The 18,947-nt window shown below is 36.4% G+C and overlaps 1 protein-coding gene and 1 pseudogene across 4 annotated transcripts in view; one reads left to right on the top strand and one right to left on the bottom strand.

The window, feature by feature from the left end:
- Positions 1-18,947, top strand: part of Ncoa2 (nuclear receptor coactivator 2) — a 375,936-nt gene that overhangs the window by 32,114 nt on the left and 324,875 nt on the right. The gene's annotated exons all lie outside the window — the stretch shown is intronic.
- LOC111818435 lies at positions 5,867-7,028 on the bottom strand (annotated as a pseudogene).

Below are 18,947 nucleotides of genomic sequence, written 5' to 3'. Positions count from 1 at the left end.
AAAAAAAACAACTAAAGAAAGAAACTATGGATGATCCTTTATATAAAATGATACAGTGTTTGCATATAACCTATGTATATTCTCTTATATATTTCATCTCTGTATTACTTGTAATACCTACTACAGTTTCAATATTACCCTGAGTTCTTTAGGAAATAATGATAGGAGGAAAATTTGAAGGATGCATAGCAGGATGCTTACCTAGCATGCATGAAGAAGCCCCTGACACTGAAGAGAAGAGACCTATACATGTTCAACAGAGATGTAAAATTTTTGTTTTTTCCCTGAATATTTCTCTGTGATTGGTTGACTCCCTCAGACCCCACAGACTGGTGTGGAGGGCTGACTGAATCAATATTTCATGGTTCTGTAAAGACAGAATTTCTAAAAATACATACTATGAGTTCTAGGTAGTCTGACAGCTGAAAAATGTCTCTGGGTGTGTAACCCTAACAGATGTATCTTTATGTTCTAAGCAGTCTCTAAGTCCGAATCAGTTTTATAAGATGTGGGTTGAGCATAAGAAACATCATAACAGTCATCTGGGTATTATTTCTGTTTAACAGTACTGTCACAAATGTTTTGAAATATAGCCGTTTGTCTTCTAAATCTCCTTTTAGTTCTCAGATTTAATTTCAGTTCAATGGGCTAAATGAAATGAAATATTATGCTTCTTTTGCTTTCTAAGATTCTATCATGAATCTCTTTTGGGTTTCTGAAACAGCCATTTCCCCTGATGACCATGTGTATATTCCTGGCCAAACAAGGCTTTTTTAAAAGTTAAAATACAAATGACAAGCAGTGAAAGTTTCAGGCCTGGGTATTGGGGGTTTTTTGCTATAATAAAATACCTGAGGCTGGTATACTTTAAAGTAAAGAGGTTATCTCACAGTTTTGGAGACTGAAAACCCAAGGTTGAGTTAGTTCCATCTGTTTAATCTTTGGTAAGGGCATCATGGCTAATGTTATCACATGGTTGAAACACATGCAAAAGGAATCACATGGTGAAAAGGGAAGGCAGAGAGGGATTCAGGGGCCAGACTTGCTCTTTTATGACAACCCGTTCTTGTGAGACACCATTAATTCTTTCTGAAGGTGATGTCCCTAGTGATATGTTAACTCCTACACCCTAGTACAGATTCCACCACCTCTTTTTTATTTTTGTTTTGTGTTTTTGAGACAGATCTCAGTATGCAGTTCAGGATGGCCTTGAACTCACTGTATAGCCCAGGTTGGCCTCATACTCACAGCTGTCCTCCTGCCTGAGCCGCCTGAGTGCTGGGATTGCAGGTGTGGGCCACCTTGTCCTCAGTTCCACTACCTGTTAGTGGTGTTGCATAGGGACCAGCTGCACGTGGTGTGTGAGCCTTGAGGGATGCGTTGTCTTGTGTCCCCTAGCAGTGCCTTCTAGAACACTGTGTTCATTAGTGCTTCAGCTCAGCTAATCGTGTACACATATGTAGACACATACAGTGTGCTAGTAAATTTAAATACATAAAATACAGTCTTTACAAAAATGAACTTTTTTTTTCCCCCCCGGAACCAGGGATTGAACTAAGGTGCTTATTCTACTGAGCCATCTCCCCAGCCCCAAAAATGAACATTAATAGAAGTATATAAAGTAAAAAGTCATTCTTCCAACAGTCCTGAGGAGTGTTAATGGCTTATTATTTGTCATTAATACCTTTTTTCTCTTTTGTATTCACAGTTTTTGAGATTAACAATGAAATAGAAGGTCTGAACAATAAATCTTTTATTCATTGTTCTATAGATTTGTTTAGTAATTATATATAAATGACTTTCGTAATGAAATTATCCATTAAATAAAAACTGGCTGTAATCTCTTTTAGAAAAAAATTCTTTTACACATTGGTTATGTACTTTTTGTTTTACTTGTGCATATACCTGTACATATAAATTTGATGTAATGAAAGTGGGTTTATGTTTTCAATATTGTCTGCCAAACTACTTTTTTCCCCCACTCAGCAGTGAATGAAAAATTAATTGCCAGATACTTTACATAGAAATCTAAAAGACCTTACAATACTTATTTTTAAAATGAAGAACAAAATTGGAGATCTTACATTGATTTTTAAGATACTTTACCAAAACTCCAAGAATCAAGACAACTTTGGTGTGGTCATACACACCTGCATTTGCTGCATTCAGAAGGCTGAAGCAGGAGGAGCCTGAGACAGGAGTTTGAGGTCAGCCTGTGCTACACAGTGAAGACCATACCTCAGCAAGAAAGCAAGGCTATGCTGTCATAATGATAGACTGTCCTTATTTTCTTCAAAGCTGGAGATGAAACCAGGCCCTTACAATCTGTGGTCACCAGAACAGAATGCAGCCCTCACATAGTCAAGCAGTTACGCTCAGTTGCTGTTTGATCAGCAAGTGTTATTGATCCTTTCCTCATAAAATATGGAAAACTGAATTTGAAGTGCTTCATAGAACTAAACTGAAAGGCAAAAGCTTTAGAAGATATATGACAAAATAATGCCAACTTTGGGATAGGCAAGGATTTCTTAGAATACAGTAAGTATTGTCTATAGAAAGAAATGAAGGTAAATTGGATTTAAAACTTAAAGCTGTTTTCTAAAGCCATTCCCTCCACCCCTTGTACTTTTGATTTAACCTCTTAGAGTGCTGGGAATGCAGGTATGTACCACCAGGGCTGGATTGACTGGTGGTTTTAGTTTAAATGCAGATTAAACCACAATGATGGAATGGGTAAATTAAAAACTACCGGGGAGAGTCTGAAGGAAACTGGATCACTCATTCCTTGCTAATAGGGGTGTCAGATCTATAAATCCTTCTGGAAAAGTTTGGCAGCTTTTTAGAACAAATCTTGTAAGATTTAAAATAGATTTACTATATTTTCCAGCATTTTGTTAAGAGGAATGTAAGCACATGTCCAAAAAAAATTCTTCGTATAAATGTTCATATTGGCTTTATTCATAATAGCCTCAAACTAGAAAAAGTACGGATACCTATCAATAGGTAAGTGGTTGAATGAGTCATATTATTTCACAGTGGAATAGTATTCAGTAATATAAATGAACAAACTAAACTGTATGGGTGAATCTCAAATATATACCATAAAAAAGAAACCAGACACATACTTTATGTTTTTTTTATTTATTTATTTATTTATTTATTTATTTATTTTTGGTGGAACCGGGGATTGAACTCAGGCCCTTGTGCTTGCCAGACAAGTGCTTATTCTACTGAGCTATCTCCCTGGCTCTATATATTTACTTTCATAAGAAGTTTTAGAATAGAAGAGTAAGCTGTAGGGATAAAAGTCAAATGATTATCTGGGTTAAGGGTGGGGAATTGACTATAAGGGTTTCTCAGAGAACCTTCTGGAATATGTTGTGGTAGACCATTTGTTAACTTAGTATATACACTTGTTATGTATACACATATTAGTGTATTTCAAAAGAAAGAAACTTTGATCTAGCAGTTTGGATGGTTTTATGTAAATCATGGAAAGGGTGCCTTTGAGTGAATTCACCTTTCTTCTCCAATTACCCCCCCCCATCATAAAAGATTTAAAATTAGCATTTGTAGTACTTCTTCTAGGGGATTTTCTACCTCTGAGTTGCTTCTCTGGAATCTGGTAACACGTGTTTAATTCTGTATAATGTAACTAATCTTAGTACCTCTGTGCATGTTAAAATATGAAATTCTGATTTCTGTACTAGAGAGAGTCTCTTTCCTACTTTTCCAATAACAGAGTAGTAAATTTTATATGGGTGAGTAACTTTTGAGGTCTTTTAGGGTTTAGAGCAGAATCTGGTTATAAATTCTGCTTGGAAATTTAAAAATTTTTTTGGTTCTAGGGTTTCAAAATAAATGTACCTTTGTGTCTGGCATACCCCCAACTCCTTTTTTGTCCTTCTCCATTAATTTAGTATCTAGTTCACTAATTTTTTTTACCCCCTTTTTTTTTGGCCAAGTAGACTTAGAGTTAGTATGATTTTTAGCCTAATTAAATCTTTTTCTGGTATCTTCAGGTCAAAATTATACATCTGTGCACCTGCTCTCCCCATATATGAATGATATATATGAGTATATGTACATGCATACACATTTGAGAAATAATATATCTACATTTGTGGGTTTTAGTTTTTAATTTTTAACATTAATAGAGTCCAGTTTATTATATTATCCAAAAATGAACTTTAAAACAGTATTTTTAAAGACCATCTCTTAATGACGTCCTTGTAATGCTGGTCAGAGACAGTAGGGAATTTACTGTTAGGGTTTTGTAGAAACTTACGCTGTGTGTATGTTAAATCATGGTAGTGTACTTAGATCCTCTTCGGGTAGAAATTTCTCTCTAAATATAGTTGTGTTTAGGGTGTTGAAAAATAATAACTATGGATTTAGCTGGGTGTTGTGGCACATACCAGTAATTCCAGCCCTCTGGAGGCTAAAGCAGGATTATCATGAGTTCAAGGCCAGCCTGGACTAAATAGCCAAACCCTGTCTCCAAAACAAGATAAACAATAACTATGGATTCATACCAAGATTAAAGTTTTCAATAATAGTTACACAGTCATGTACTATTTTATGAGAATATTAGGAATTTCTGTAAAAAGAATTTCTTAAATTTTTTTAGTATTTTAAAAAGTGAACTTCCTTGTTCATTTTTCTCATAAAAATCAACTGTGTATATGAGAAAAATTTGATGTCTCTTGTTTTAAGTTTATTGTTAAGAAGAATCCTAGATTGTTCGATGCAGTCCTTATCTTAATTTTATTACATTATTGGGCAGGGGAGATACATTTCAGAATTTAGTTTTTAAACCACTTTCAATTGTATAACTCCTATTGATTTACGTTGTTCTGTGTCTGTCATTATTTTCTAAAGTAACAATTTAAATATGCATGTATTGTTGTCCAACACAGCAAGTGGTACTTGAGTTTTAGAATTTTCTTGAATTTCAAATCACTAGTCTAGAACTTTAAAAAGTGAATTGTATGCTATTTGTTCCTAGTACATGTTCTTGTGTTGTTTGACAGAAGAACTTCATACTTCATTTTCTTAATACTATAGACTTGAACTGTAGTTTCTGTTCCATTTAGGGTATTTTTTCTCTTCTCATTTTTTTTCTCCTTTTGAATTCTTTTTTTTTTTTTTTTTTTTTTCAGAACCGGGGATTGAACTCAGGCCCTTGCACTTGCCAGGCAAGAGCTTATTCTACTGAGCTAACTCCCCAGCCCCTTTTTTCTCCTTTTGTAACATAGACAAGGTAGTATATATTTTTTCTAAACAAATAAGCAGCATAGGTAGAGGAGGCAAATGTATTTAGCTGAAATCCATTATTTGCATGTTTTCCCCAGTAGAGTATATTTTGGCATAGGAAATACTGTCAGGTGAAGTAGTCCTGCCAAGGAACAGAGCTGGAGCTAGATCCCAGCGCTTGGAAGAGCATGGATTAAGTGAGCTGTAGCTTCCTCCTCCTCCCTCCTTTCTGCTGCCGCAAACCCATTGTGGAAAGGAAATTAATGTACCAAGAAAAACAAAGCTCTTAAGATGCGTACTTACTAGGACAATGAAAGTTTTTCTTTCATAATTGTTGCTATTTAAAATATAATTTATTGACCTAAATGTGATGAAACATGCCTGTAATCCTAGCACTTGGGAGACTAAAGCAGGAGCATTGTGAATTTGAGACAGCCTGGGTTACAGTTACATAGTGAGACCTTGTTTCAGAAAAATGAAACAGAAATATATATATATATATATATATATACACACATATATACACACATACACATATATATGTAAAATATATTTTTTAAATTTTCACAGTACTTGATATTACAGGTGGAGGAGGGATGGGTCACTCACTTCAGTGGTGACTGCAGTGTGGGGCAGTGAATACATAGTACAAGCGCATAGCATCCTTGGCACAGACACTGTGTGAGTGGAAGAACAGCACCTCCTTGTGACTGCACTTCTGGCATGGGCGGTCCTCCCTTAGGCAATGTGGTGGGGTCCTGGGACACATCAGCGATGATCTGAGTTAGTTCATTCACTTGGTGCATGTTTTTGTTGACGTAGATGCAGCTGTGGTCAGCTGCCTGCAGGTAGTTACTACTCCAGCATGCATACAGCAGAATATGGATCTCCCTGTCCTTTTTGGGGTACTGCATGTTGTCACATTCTTGGCGGCACAGAATACCCACGAAGGCCGTCTGGTAGGTCCCGCCTGCTTCTATAGCTGTGCTTGGTTCTTCATATAGGAGTGATTTTTAGAGTGGTCAATGAAAGGAAGCTTGACTTCTCTGACATAGTAGTCGTTTTGGTTCCTCTTCTTTTGCTTTCACATTGTTATATGTGTATTTGTTTTTAAGCATGCAGTTTATGATCCTGAAAAAGACTAATGGGGCAATATTCTGTCCAAGCCTTTTACTACTTTATAGTTTCTTGTCTCACTTCTTAGACAAGCACAGAAGATGTGATGAGCCGGGGGCAGGAATAATCTCCTTTGGGCTCAGACATTTGCTCAGGCTCTCTTTGTATAAGCTGCCCGGTACTCCTGGGAGGTGGGGCATAGCACCTTTGTGCTGCTCACCCCCAACACACACACATTCACCATTTTGATTGGCAGTTCCTCAGACTGATCATTGGCAAAAGCAGGATTCAAAAATTGAAGGGTAATTATAAAAATTATGTGCTTGCTGTCTGCTACATCTTCAAGGTTGCCTACTGTTGCCAAGTTACAAGACACACAGAAGACAGGGAAACTCAAAGCAAATCCAGAATCCAAATTTAGAAACGCAGGTCAGATTAATCAGGGTCAGTTTTTTCACTTTACATGTTTATATATTCATTTTTATATACTGCTATACATTCAATTTTATAAGATTCATTTCTACGAATTGCCTTAAATGAATACCTTCCAAAGTCGCTATAACTGTTTGAATTACAAAAACTGAATTTGTATGGAATTTTTCTGAGTAAGCCGGTGTATCCAATGAACTATTGAGTTTCAGATGAAATTTATCCATTTTGATAATAGAAAAATTGCAGTATATTTAAATGTTTAACTTGTTTGTTAAACAAGTTTATTATTTTAGAAATACTGTTAAAATATAAATTAGTAAATGAATTAATAGTTAATATGACAGAAGGAAAATGTGAAATACATTATTTTTCTGTTGTGGGAGGACTTTAATATTATTTTGGAGAAACATTTAGTGATTCTTCTACTTTAGTTGCTGTTATAGCATAGGTGATATTTTTGTTTGTCTGTAGTAGATTTTCGGAGTACATAAAAACTAGACTTTCCCCCAGGGAGTGACAAAACGGCTCAGTTTTGGTTGTGGCTGGGTTTTTACTTTTTTTTTTTTTTTTAATTTTAGGACAGGGTGTACAGGGTGTCCAGGGTCTCACTACTAGATCAGAATTGTAGCGAGTCTCCTGATTTCAGCCTTCCAAGTGCTGGGATTACAGGCGTGCACCACCATGCCCAGTCTTAACACGGGTTTAGCGTGCCTCAGGGGCAGGGACTACATGGCAGGCCCGGGGATCAAACCCCCAGCCTCTGCGCAGGTGCTTTAATCTGCTGAACTATTTGGCCAGCCCAGTTTTTTTACCTTTTGGTATCAGCGATAGAACTCAAGACCTGGCACTTGCTATGCAGGTGCTTATGCCGCTGGGCTGTATCCCCGGCCCAAAACGGCACAGTTTGGGGAGGGGGGTACACTGACTAAAAGTGATTTTTAAAAAAAATGTTGTTTGATGCTACATTAAAAAAAATGACAGTAACAAATGTTTTGCTCTTATGGGGGAAGAGATTTCATTTGGTACCCAAATTGTACCCTTATCATTTTATAGAATCAGAGGAGCTTGGTTGTTGCATTAATTTCTGTTTGAGTGGCATAGGACCAATAATGACAACTGTCCTAATTTTTCTAAATTAGAGTGGATTTTTACAGAAATACAGGTCTTATTATATGACACTTTAAAGAAAAGGATTTAATAAAATAAGCCATCTAAACCATATTTAAACTTTTTAATAAGAAAAATGAAGTTAGGGGCCGGGGATGTAGCTCAGCAGCACAGCATCTGCTTGGCAAGTGCGAGGTCCTGAGTTCAATTCCTGGTACAAAAAAAAAAAAAAAAAAAGAATTGAGAGTAAATGAATGTCATTGATATAAATAACTAGTTGCTTAAACTGTAGTAGCAGATTTTCTTTATGTGAAAACCTGAATAGTGGCAGTATTTCTGTACCTTCTTGAATGCTACAGTCTCATCTATCCCTGTTGAGACTGAGTTTTCTAAAAGACTGCATGTCTTTCCTTCATCACCTTGTCAAGGTCTTGTAAGTCAGCTGCTGAGTGATGTCGTAGCCTCTGGTGTTCTATGGACCCCTCTGCTGCCACTGCATACCCCTTCCATTTGATGTAACAGTCATGTGACTTTGTGTTGTCTTAGAACACTGGTAAACTCCACAGTCACTTGTCTTACATTTTAGACTTCATTTGAAAACTTAATGAGATAGAGGCCTATAGGTCTACTTCTGAATCTGTATTAAATTGGTTTCTCCAACATCTAACATTACTTTTATACACACTGAAACCCTAAAAAAATAAAGTTTACAAAGTCATTGAGTTTTAGAGCTATTGGTCAAATAGAATCATTTGTGCTTGAGAATATGGAGCTACAGAAGTGTGCATTTTAACCAGTCATATCTTCCTGAAGCCATGATATGGCTGGTACAAATCTTACTGTTATCTGTGTTAATTCAGCTGGGTCTTTGTAACATATAGTTTTTCACTTTGATTCTTTAGAAAAGTAGCTGTAGAAAATACTTAGCATTTAGATATGTAATTATTTTACAGAGAGAATTTTCAAACACTGTGAATATTACCACTTAATACATAGAAACTGATCATCAACCATTTAAGTTGAAACTGTACCATGAACTGGTTTTTACTAAAGTGGGAGTACTGTGATTATTGTTCCCTCTGCGCAGCAGCTCCACAATCTGTGTTATACTCTCAGCAGTCTTATTTATATATGTTATTGGTGTAACTATTACTCTGTTGGTAGTCTTCTCACTCTGTGTGGAAGTGTAGTCCACCTCCTGAGGAAAAAGGAAAAAACCAGTAGCACTTAATACCATTATTCCCACAGAGCTTCAGAAATCAGCACAAAAGTTTTCATTTTAATCTCACGAATGCTATTATTTCGAATTTATTTCATTTCAAAACAGTATCCCATGTCTTTTAATAAAATACAGAAGCTGAAGTCAACATGGTATGTGGTAGAAGAGGGAGTCAAGAATGGGCTCTGGAGTTCATATTAAAGGAGCTAGTTGTGGTTGAAGGGAAATCTAGGCTACTAGTGCTGTAGGCAGCTAAATTAGATAGAAATATTATAGGCAGACAGGGCTAGGCCCTCAAGGACAATATGGAAGAAAAGGCGACTTTGTAACTTGGGTCTTGGTGGTTTTTTTTTTTTTTTAATTTTTTATTTTAGGACAGGGTCTACAGGGTCTCATTGCATAGATCAGACTCATAGTCCTTCTGTTTACAGCCTCCCAAGAGCTGAGATTATAAATGCGTGTCACTATGCCCAGACTCCATTACCTTCTCAGCACGCCTGGGGTAGGGGCCGGCACTGCTTCTAAATAGGTATCAATCATCCTAAAAGAGCCCCCAAAGAGTCATTAGCCCAACTCCAACAGGAAGAGACCTTGTTCCATATTCATGCCCGCTTGCTATGTGACTTGTTTCCCCATTTGATTCCTATTTAATCAATTTTATTTGAGCAATGGTGCTTATAATCTCATTGGTTGACCATAGTATTGTCCCACCTCATGCCACCTAAGCGAGTTCCCATAGTTTTCATCTTAGACCCACCTCATCACATGGTTTTGCTCTATAAAATCCCTAAAAAAAGGCAATTTCCTGTGTAACCCACTAGGGTTCCCCTTCTGTCCCCCTCTTGGACAGAAGCTTTCTTTCCCAATCAATATTCTATTCTATTTTTTTTTTTTTTTAATTCTTCAAGATTTAAATAGACTTTATTGCAGGGCAGACCCCACTGAGCAGGGCTGATGTGTGTGGTCCCAGATGTCATGGTGAAGATATTGAGAGTGGTCAGTCGGCTTACCTCCTGCTTCCTGTGTTTCCTCCTGTGGCGGGCTGGGTCCTGTCACACTTGGAGAGCTAGGAGAAGTGGGAGTGAAAGGGGCTGTCCTTTCCCCTGTAACCTGCCCACCCTGCCAGCCATCCAGATCATGTCTCAATATTCTATTCTTAACCACTGTTTTGTTTCCCATCTAAGTACTAACCAGGCCCGACCCTGCTTAGCTTCCGAGATCAGATGAGATCGGGCGCGTTCAGAGTGGTATGGCCGTAGGTTTAACCACCATTTTGTTCTAAAATTCATTCTTCAGTTTTAGGGAACAGGAACTCATCCATGTATCTTTCAGGTTGGGAGTTTCATTTTCCCCCTGTATCACTAGTACATTATATGCAAATTTGAAAGGAGAATGTTGTTTCTCCCACAGGTTGGAGGGTATTTTGAAGGTCATATACTGTTTTCTTTAGGAGCACTATAGGAAATTTTTGTTGTGTATAGCAGGAGTGGGTTGTGTAAATTTGGAGTATACTGATCACTGTTGTCCTGTGAGACTCTTTTCCCTTTATGAACCTTTAGCACAGCTAGGGTTAAAAGGTATAAGAGATGTCTTTTACTTCAGTGTTAATTATTATTCTTGCAAAATGTGTAAATTTTGGGCACCAAAGTTCTTCTGAATCCTATCATAGCCCAGAATCTGTCTTCTAGAAAAGACAGAAAGTATGCAGTGGGCTGGGGAAATAGCTCAGTAGAATAAGTACTTGCCTGGCAAACACAAGGTCCTGAGTTCAATTCCTGTTACCGCAAAAAAGAAAAAAAAAAAAAAAAAAAAAGCATGCAGTAAGTACTCCAGACTTTATAAGTAGTTCTGTAGGAAAAATGTTTTTAAACTAATAATACTTAATTTTGTAGAGGGGATTTTTTGTTTGGTTTTCTCAGTGTTATTTGATAGATGGTATTTCCTTAAGGCAATGAATATATAATTCTAAATTGCATATTTAGGGGAAAGCCAACATAATAAAGTATCAAAACCCTTTACATAGGAAAAAGCCAACATATTTACTTTTTAAGTTGACAACTATCATTTTAAAAATGAAAACCTCAGATAGATATATTTCTGCTCCCTTCTTCCCAAAGTCCTTGAATATTTAAATATTTTGGTTTTAAGCCCTTAATTAAGTTGTGACTAAGGCCATCATCAGAAAGCCAGTTCACATGGAGACATTTACTGTCCTTAATATTATTTGTTAGATGTATAATTTGCGTTTCATGCCATACCTCGCCTGTTACCGATGTTCTGTGAAGTATTTTATACTCTTCCTCTTAACAGTTCGGAATGTACATTCACCTACTCATGTGCTTTTTCTCAAATCCTCATACTGCTTTGCCCCCTTATGGTTATGAGGGCATTGTGGTAGTAAGTGGGCTCTCACAGACTCTTCGCAGTCTGCCTAGATCCTGCTTGGAAGCTACGTATCAGTCCTGTGGCTTTGAGGTGAAGCAGTGGACAGTGTAATTGGAGCTGGTACTGTACATGAGATCCCTTCTCCATACTCATGGCCCATTAGCTGTTGTTTAGTGTTCTTTTCCTTACTTCCTCTCAGAATTAGGTAATAGTTATTTTTATTTCACTTTTTGCTTATTTTATTCTTTCCCCCAGCTTTCCCTGCCATCCCCAGTTAATATGAAGGTGTTTGTTGGACTGATGCTTGCTAAGAGCCCGATCCTTCCAACTCATGATTTTACAGGGTAATTTCTTTCTACACTTTTAACTTCTTTCACTATTGTATTTACTCATTTTTTCCCCTTATCTTTCTTCCTTACCATTTTGAAAGACAAGTGAGAGATGTTTGTGCCCTGCCACTAACAGTAGTTTCTGTAAGCAGAAAGAGCATTGGTATCTGCTGTGTGTAGCACTCATGGTGTTCTAAGACATTGATTTGTAATTATACAAGGGCACCATGGGAAAAATGTGAACTTTCATAGAAGTGAGAGTATTTTCTCATGAAAAAACTGCTATGATCTATTTGAAGAAAATGCCTGAAAAAGGATAGTATGCTATGTAATCTGGTTTTTAATTATATGATATAGAAACTATATAGAAATAAGAAGCAAAATGGTTATTTGAGATTCAACCAGGATATGACTTCATTCTTGGACCTTAATGCTCACAGGGTTGTTCCTGTTCTAAAACATTCATGTTCTCTAAGTGCTTACTGGATTTAAATTATATTTAATTTAATATATAGGGTAACTGTTTGTCTCACAGAAGGTAATATATGTTAAAAAAAAACAAAACAAAACAGAATGTGTGAGGCTATCGTAAGTATTGCCTGATTAGCCACATCATTTGGTCTTTGTACTGAAACCCTTCTAGACTCAGTGCTTGGGACCACATCAGAGGCCACAAAAAGAAATAGTAATCCCACCACAGGATTCTCATGCTGATGTGTACCAGTGGAAGCACAACACAGCGAAATAAAACTGTTGTTTTTATGGAACCTGCCTTGCAGCCAATAATACAGCTTTGCTCTGTAAGTGGACTAGTAAAAAGTTGTTTTTATAGTACTGGTGAGGGATGAACAATACAGCAGTCAGGAGAGACTGTGGTATGAAATACTTGGTTTTGAGTCTTAGCTCTTCTATTTTTGGTCCTGTGACCATAATTGTCTTAGCTTGAAAAGTCTCAACTTCATTGTTTATAGCACAGAGAGGGTATAAGAAAGTAACAGCTATTATTAGCATTTTTACACTACACCATTTATGGACTTAAGTTTACATCATTTGACTTAGTTCTCTAAGATCCCTAGAATCTGTTTCTTGCCATTTCCCATTCACTGTATTTAAAAAAATGTTTTTTCCCTTTAACAAAAGTCAACTTAATCAGTTGATTAAACATTTCTCTTGTGGTTTGTGCTTTTTTTTTTTTTTGCTTATATTGTTTCCCCCATTCACTTTTTCCCTTCCCTTCTCTCTACATGTTGTATTTGAGGAATGAGTTTTGTAGGTTGGCTTTCAGTTATGTTTCTTTCCCCATAGTCCTAACTTCAAAATTTGAATTTTTTGGGCAATAACTTTTTCTTCTTCATGTTCTTGAATTAACAACTATAACAAAGTTCTTTCTATTCATATTTTTCCTGGTTAAAGATTTGAGTAATACATTATCTACTGTACTTTCATTCCTTGTCTTTGTGCCATTTCAAAAAAAATTTTGTGCCATTTTTTGAAACTTTTCTTTTTTTATTGTTATCTACTAGTACTGCATGCAGTGTGTTCAAGTTTCAAGAGGAGAACAGTTTTATAATAAGATAAAGAAGATCTTGTTTCCAGTTCATTGCTGATGAGAGCCAGCATTTTTCTTGACTACACTAAACATTGTTTTTTACAAAAATAAATTTACATACACTAAAATTTATATTTCTAAGTGTAAAACTGCAAGTATGACAAATATTTATCATTAAATATATATACACAAATGTACATAGTCAGAAATTTATTGTGGATTTCTAATCAGTACCAACCATTACCCTTAGGCTAGCAAGCACTGATCTTTTTTCTCTTTATGGTTTTGCCTTTTTTGGAACTTCCTATCAATGGAATTGTACAGCCTTTTCAGTTTGGCTTTGTATGAGTCAATAGTTCATTCCTTTCATTGTTGACAATATTCTGTAGTGCGGTTGCACAACTTGTTTATCTACTCAGATGAAGGATGCTTGGGTTATATTTTCTAGTAATTTTCAATAAAGCTGCTACAAACTTTAGCCTACAAATTATATAAAGAGAAATCTTCATTTCATATAAGTAAGTATTCAGAGTGGTAAGTTAAAATTTAATTTGCTTTCTTCTAATTTTTTTTTTGTGGAACCGGGGATTGAACTCAGGCCACTGCGCTTGCCAGGCAAGTGCTTATTCCATTGAGCCAGCTCCCCGGCCCGCTTTCTTCTAATTTTAACAAACTTGATGAACACATAGTTTCCAAGGTGCTTTGGCATTCTGCAGTCCATCCCATCACAGTATGTGAGATTTCCAGCTGGGCCTGTCCTTGTCAGCACTTGGTTTTCCTTTTGACTGTGTGGTAATCTAGCTCTTCCAGTTTGCATTTTCCTAGTGCTTAATGACATTGGCCATGCTTTTCTGATCTGATTTGCTATTTGAGTATCTTTGGTGAAAAGTTGGTTACATTTAATCTCGTGGCCACTTAAAACATTAGTTTGCTTTCTTAAGCAGTTTTGAGGGTTCATTGTATTTTCTGATCAGAAATCTTATCAGATATGTGGTTTGAAATATTTTCTTCCAGTTTATGGTTTGTCTGTATTTATCAACTTTTCTTTGATGGATTGTTCTGAGCATTGATTTAATACTATACCCCCCCCCAAAAAAAAAACCCTTTAGGACAGGCATCTAAATGATGCCTATATGCATGTATGTAAAGTTTGGTTTTGATGGTCCTCTTTTTTCCCCTCTTTGCTTTGACTTTTTACTTGCCCCTTCTCACTCCATCCCAGCTTCTATTCACATAAACACAGTTGTACACATGCACACACACATCCCATATTGCTTATTTATTTTTAGATTAGGTCTTTCAGTCAGTGCAGTAAATATCTGTCCCTCCCCATCAGGCCTGTCACACTAGTGTTTAACAGACAGTGAAACAATGCAGCTGTGGAGAGGAAATGAATTCTGTTCTCTGTCAAAATCGTAAAGGACTGCTTGTTTTAACAGCTACTGGAGATGGAAGCATTTATATGCCAGGGTCTTATAGATTGTCTAAACTGGATATGTTAAGATACTTGGGATTTTCCATTTACCATTTCTTTTTGAATCTTCCTATGGAGAAACTGACTTCTAATTACGATTAACCCTTACTTCACTCAAGTTGTTTTTGAATAGATTTAAAAGATACTTGGCTCATTTAAACAAATGATTGAGCTTCTTAAGTGTTGACATGGCATTTACAGATGGTGGGCCTTTAGACATATATTTACATATTATTGGACGATTTTAGAGTTTTACATTAGTGGAACAGATTGTTTCTAAGGCCTGTAAAAATAGATTTTTTTTTTTAAAAAAAAGGAGAGCTGAAGACAGCAACATACTCTGAACAATGATAGCAGGTTCTCATTTTTACTCATCTTAAAGAGCTTATATATAGATGTGCACATCTAAAATGAATTAAATTTTCATAATTGTAATTTGTTCTGTCATCTTTGAAAAGTTAAAATTTTATGGTAAATGTTTGTCTTATAGATGTAGTTTTATTATGAATAAAATAGTATTACAAACAAGATTAAGATTATGGTTTTTCAAAATGTAGAGTTCTTAGCAAGCATAATTTGGACATAATTTGTGTGTGTGTGTGTGTGTGTGTGTGTGTGTGTGTGTGTATTGTGCTAGGAATTGAACCAAGGGCCTTGTGCACATGGACATAGAATATAGATTTTTTTTTTGCCAGAACTGGGGATTGAACTCAGACCCTATTCTACTGAGCCATGAGTTTAAATTGTATCTTTAATTTTTTTTTAAATTTAGCTTGTTTTTTCCATAATTTTTAATTTAGGTTTTTACAAAATGTTTCTCTCTCTCTCTCTCTCTCTCTCTCTCTCTCTCTCTCTCTCTCACACACACCCCCCCCCAATCTATTGGTACTGGACATTGAACCCAGGGCCTTTGCACCAAGCTACATCACTAGCCCTTTTTACTTGAGACAGGTTTTTGCTAACTGCCTAGTTAGACTTGAGCTTGAGATCCTCCTGCCTCTGCGTTTCAAAGTGCCATAAGGCCCAGTTTAGGTTTTGCTGTTTAAATGTTGTGTTTGGCCAAAGGCCACATAGAGATCAGCGTTTTACAAGTGTTTTAAATGGAAGAAATATTATAATCTCCCATTCATATGGAAATGAAAAAGTATTTTACATTACCTTGGCTTTTTAAAACAGGTGTATTGAAAGAAACTGTCTTTGTAGAATGAAATAATTATGAATATAAAATCTTCGGTTGGCCTCTTTTAAAATCTCATGTACTTTTAATGAACTATCCTTTTAAATACAAGGGTTCTGTTTGTACTGCTAATTAAATTCATAGTTAAGACTTGTTGAATAGCATTTTTTAAAACAGCATTTAGTTTATGTATTGTTTTATCCAGGGAATTCAGCAACTTGAAAGGTGAGATGAGGGGATAGTAAGTTTTCATTAAACTGTTCCAGAAAATATATACTAACTTCTTAAGTAATATAAAACTAGATCTATGGCCAAAAGGAACAAATCCAAATACCTATTTCCCTTGCTACTTCCTAGTTTATTCTAGGCTCTGTGATCTACCCATTGATTTGATTTTGGAGACATTTTAAAATATATATATTTTTTTAAATTATTTATTTATGTGTGTGTGTGTGTGTGTGTGTGTGGCCAGCTCAGCCCACCAGGGGGCGGGGCTGGCAGGCATGTGATGCTGGGGGATTGAACCACGGTCCCTGTGCTTTGCTAAGCTTGTTCTAAGTAGGTGCTTTAGACCACTGAGCCATCTCACCAGCCCCATTTTAAAACATATTAAAATTGCTTTATTCTAGGTAGGTTAGTTCATGTGCATTGCTGTTTTCAGTATCTAGTAAGTTTATTATGACACAAGCCCGTTGTAAGTAGAGGATCATCTGTCTGTGGCAGTGGTGGCAAATCAGTGGCACGTGTAGGCTGTTTGTATCATTGAAAGCTCTTAAAGATTTTTTTGTCACTGGCTATGGTATGCAAGTTTTTCCCCAGTTCAGTAGATTGTCTTGCCACTTTCTTGATAAAGTCCAGTTTGGTTTTTTAGTTAGCAGTGGTACTTTTGGTATCAAATTCAAAGTTGCAGAGATTTACGTCTGTGTATCTTCTGAGTTTAATGGTTTTGTTGTTATGCATAGGTAGTTAATGCTTTGTATATGGCATGAAACGAGGGTTCATCATCTTGGTTTAGTACTGTGTTGGGTATTCTTTTGTGCCAGCAACATTCATTGAAGAGACCACTGTTTTGCTCTGCATATAGTCTTGGAATTTGTGTTCCAGATGAGTTAGCTTAGATGATTGCTTTTACGCTTGCCTATCCCATAGATTAGTGTTTACGCCCTCATGCCAGTACCACACTGCTTGGTTATGGTAGGCTTGTGTAGTAAGATAGGAACTTGAGAGATTGAGTCCTCACATTTGTTCTTTTTTAGTATTTTGGCTGTTAAGGGTCCCTTCCATTTTCATATGAATTTGAGGATTGGTTTTCATTTCTATACAAAAAACAAATGGAATTTTGATATGAATAGGATTGAATCTTTAGGTAACTTGGATAGTGTTATTTTAATAATCTTAAGTCTTCCAGTTCATGAACACTTGATGTTTTTCCAGTTACTTAGATCTTTGATTTTCTTTAGCAGTGCTTTATAACAAGTTTTCAATTAAACTTTTTCCTAGTTTTGTTTTGTTTTTTACTGGAAAATCCAGGACTTTTTGCACTGAGGTTACATCCCTAGCTCTTTTTGAAAAATTTATTTTGAAACAGGATCTTACAACATTGTGTTGACTGGTCTCAGACTTGGATCCTTCTGCCTTACACCACCAAGTAGCTGGACTCACAAGTGTGCACTACTGCACTTGGCTATGAGTGTGCTTTTGGATTATTTATTGATAGTACAGAGAAACACAGCTGAATTTTGTGTTGCATCCTGATAAATGAGGACCTGTTAAAAAATTAAAGACTATAGACTTTCATAGCCAAAATAATGTGGTACAAGCATATTTCAAGTTTAGGGAATTCATTGAGCAAGCATTTATTTTCAATTGTGAGTAGTAGGGCAAACAAAGAGTTATAAAATACCTACGCTGCCTTCAAAGAACTATGTATTTTAGGGAAAATAAACATATGTTGAAGCAAGGAATATAGGGAAACGGCCAAGAGGAAGATGATTCTAAATTAATGATGTTCCCTGTTTTTTTAAAACAACTAGTCTTTTTAATAATATCAGATACCTTTATAGTTAAATGAAAGGCTGTATGTGATAATACTTCCATATTAGTCAGTGTTTAGAGAAACGTACAAGACATACACATGTGTAAGGAGTTACAGATTGGCTTACAGTGGCACCCACAGAGCTGGTGTGGAAGAGTACAAAATGTCTGTCTGTGTGCTGAGAATCCAAAGGATGCTGTCCAGGGCCTGGCGCTCACTGTAGTAATGTGCCAGTCCCTGTCAGGAGGCTGAAGGGTCTGCACTGGAAGGTTCAAGGATTCAAGCTGGAGGATAAGGAGTCTGTGTAGGAAACCAAAAGATGAGTCGAAGGTCAAAGTGAAGACTGGAGCTCCTTTGGAGAAGATAGGAGGGAGCCTTCTTTCTGCCTTTCCGCTTACAGCAGTGTGGTGGAAATCCTCTGTAGGATGGCTCTTTCACACATTTACTCAGGTTGATACAGTCAGTCAGCTATCACAGTTCAACACTGTCAGCTTGACAACTGAACACATTTCTTTAAACCATATTCTTCAGATACAAAGACAAATCCAGTTACACCTAACATGTTAATAACTATCCTGTGTACAGACAGAAACGTATTGGTTCCCTCCCTGGAATAGAAGGCAAGTTTTCTTTGATACTTCTAATGTTTCATAACTTGAACATTGTAACATAAGTTTAATAATACTTAATCAATATTAAGTCTAGCAACATTATATTGGAATCGTATTAGCAACTATTATAACTTCAAACTTTTAGATCATTATAGAAATATAAAGTGAAGCGCTGGTGAGATGGCTCAGTGGTCTAAAGCACCTACTTAGAACAAGCTTAGCAAAGCACAGGGACCACGGTTCAATCCCCCAGCACT

The sequence above is a fragment of the Octodon degus genome, unplaced genomic scaffold (genome assembly GCF_000260255.1).
Source record: "Octodon degus isolate 3935 unplaced genomic scaffold, OctDeg1.0 scaffold00091, whole genome shotgun sequence".
Classification (NCBI taxonomy): Eukaryota; Metazoa; Chordata; class Mammalia; order Rodentia; family Octodontidae; genus Octodon; species Octodon degus.
The sequence above is the reverse complement of the archived record's forward strand: the minus strand, read 5'-3'. Positions and strand labels throughout refer to the sequence as shown.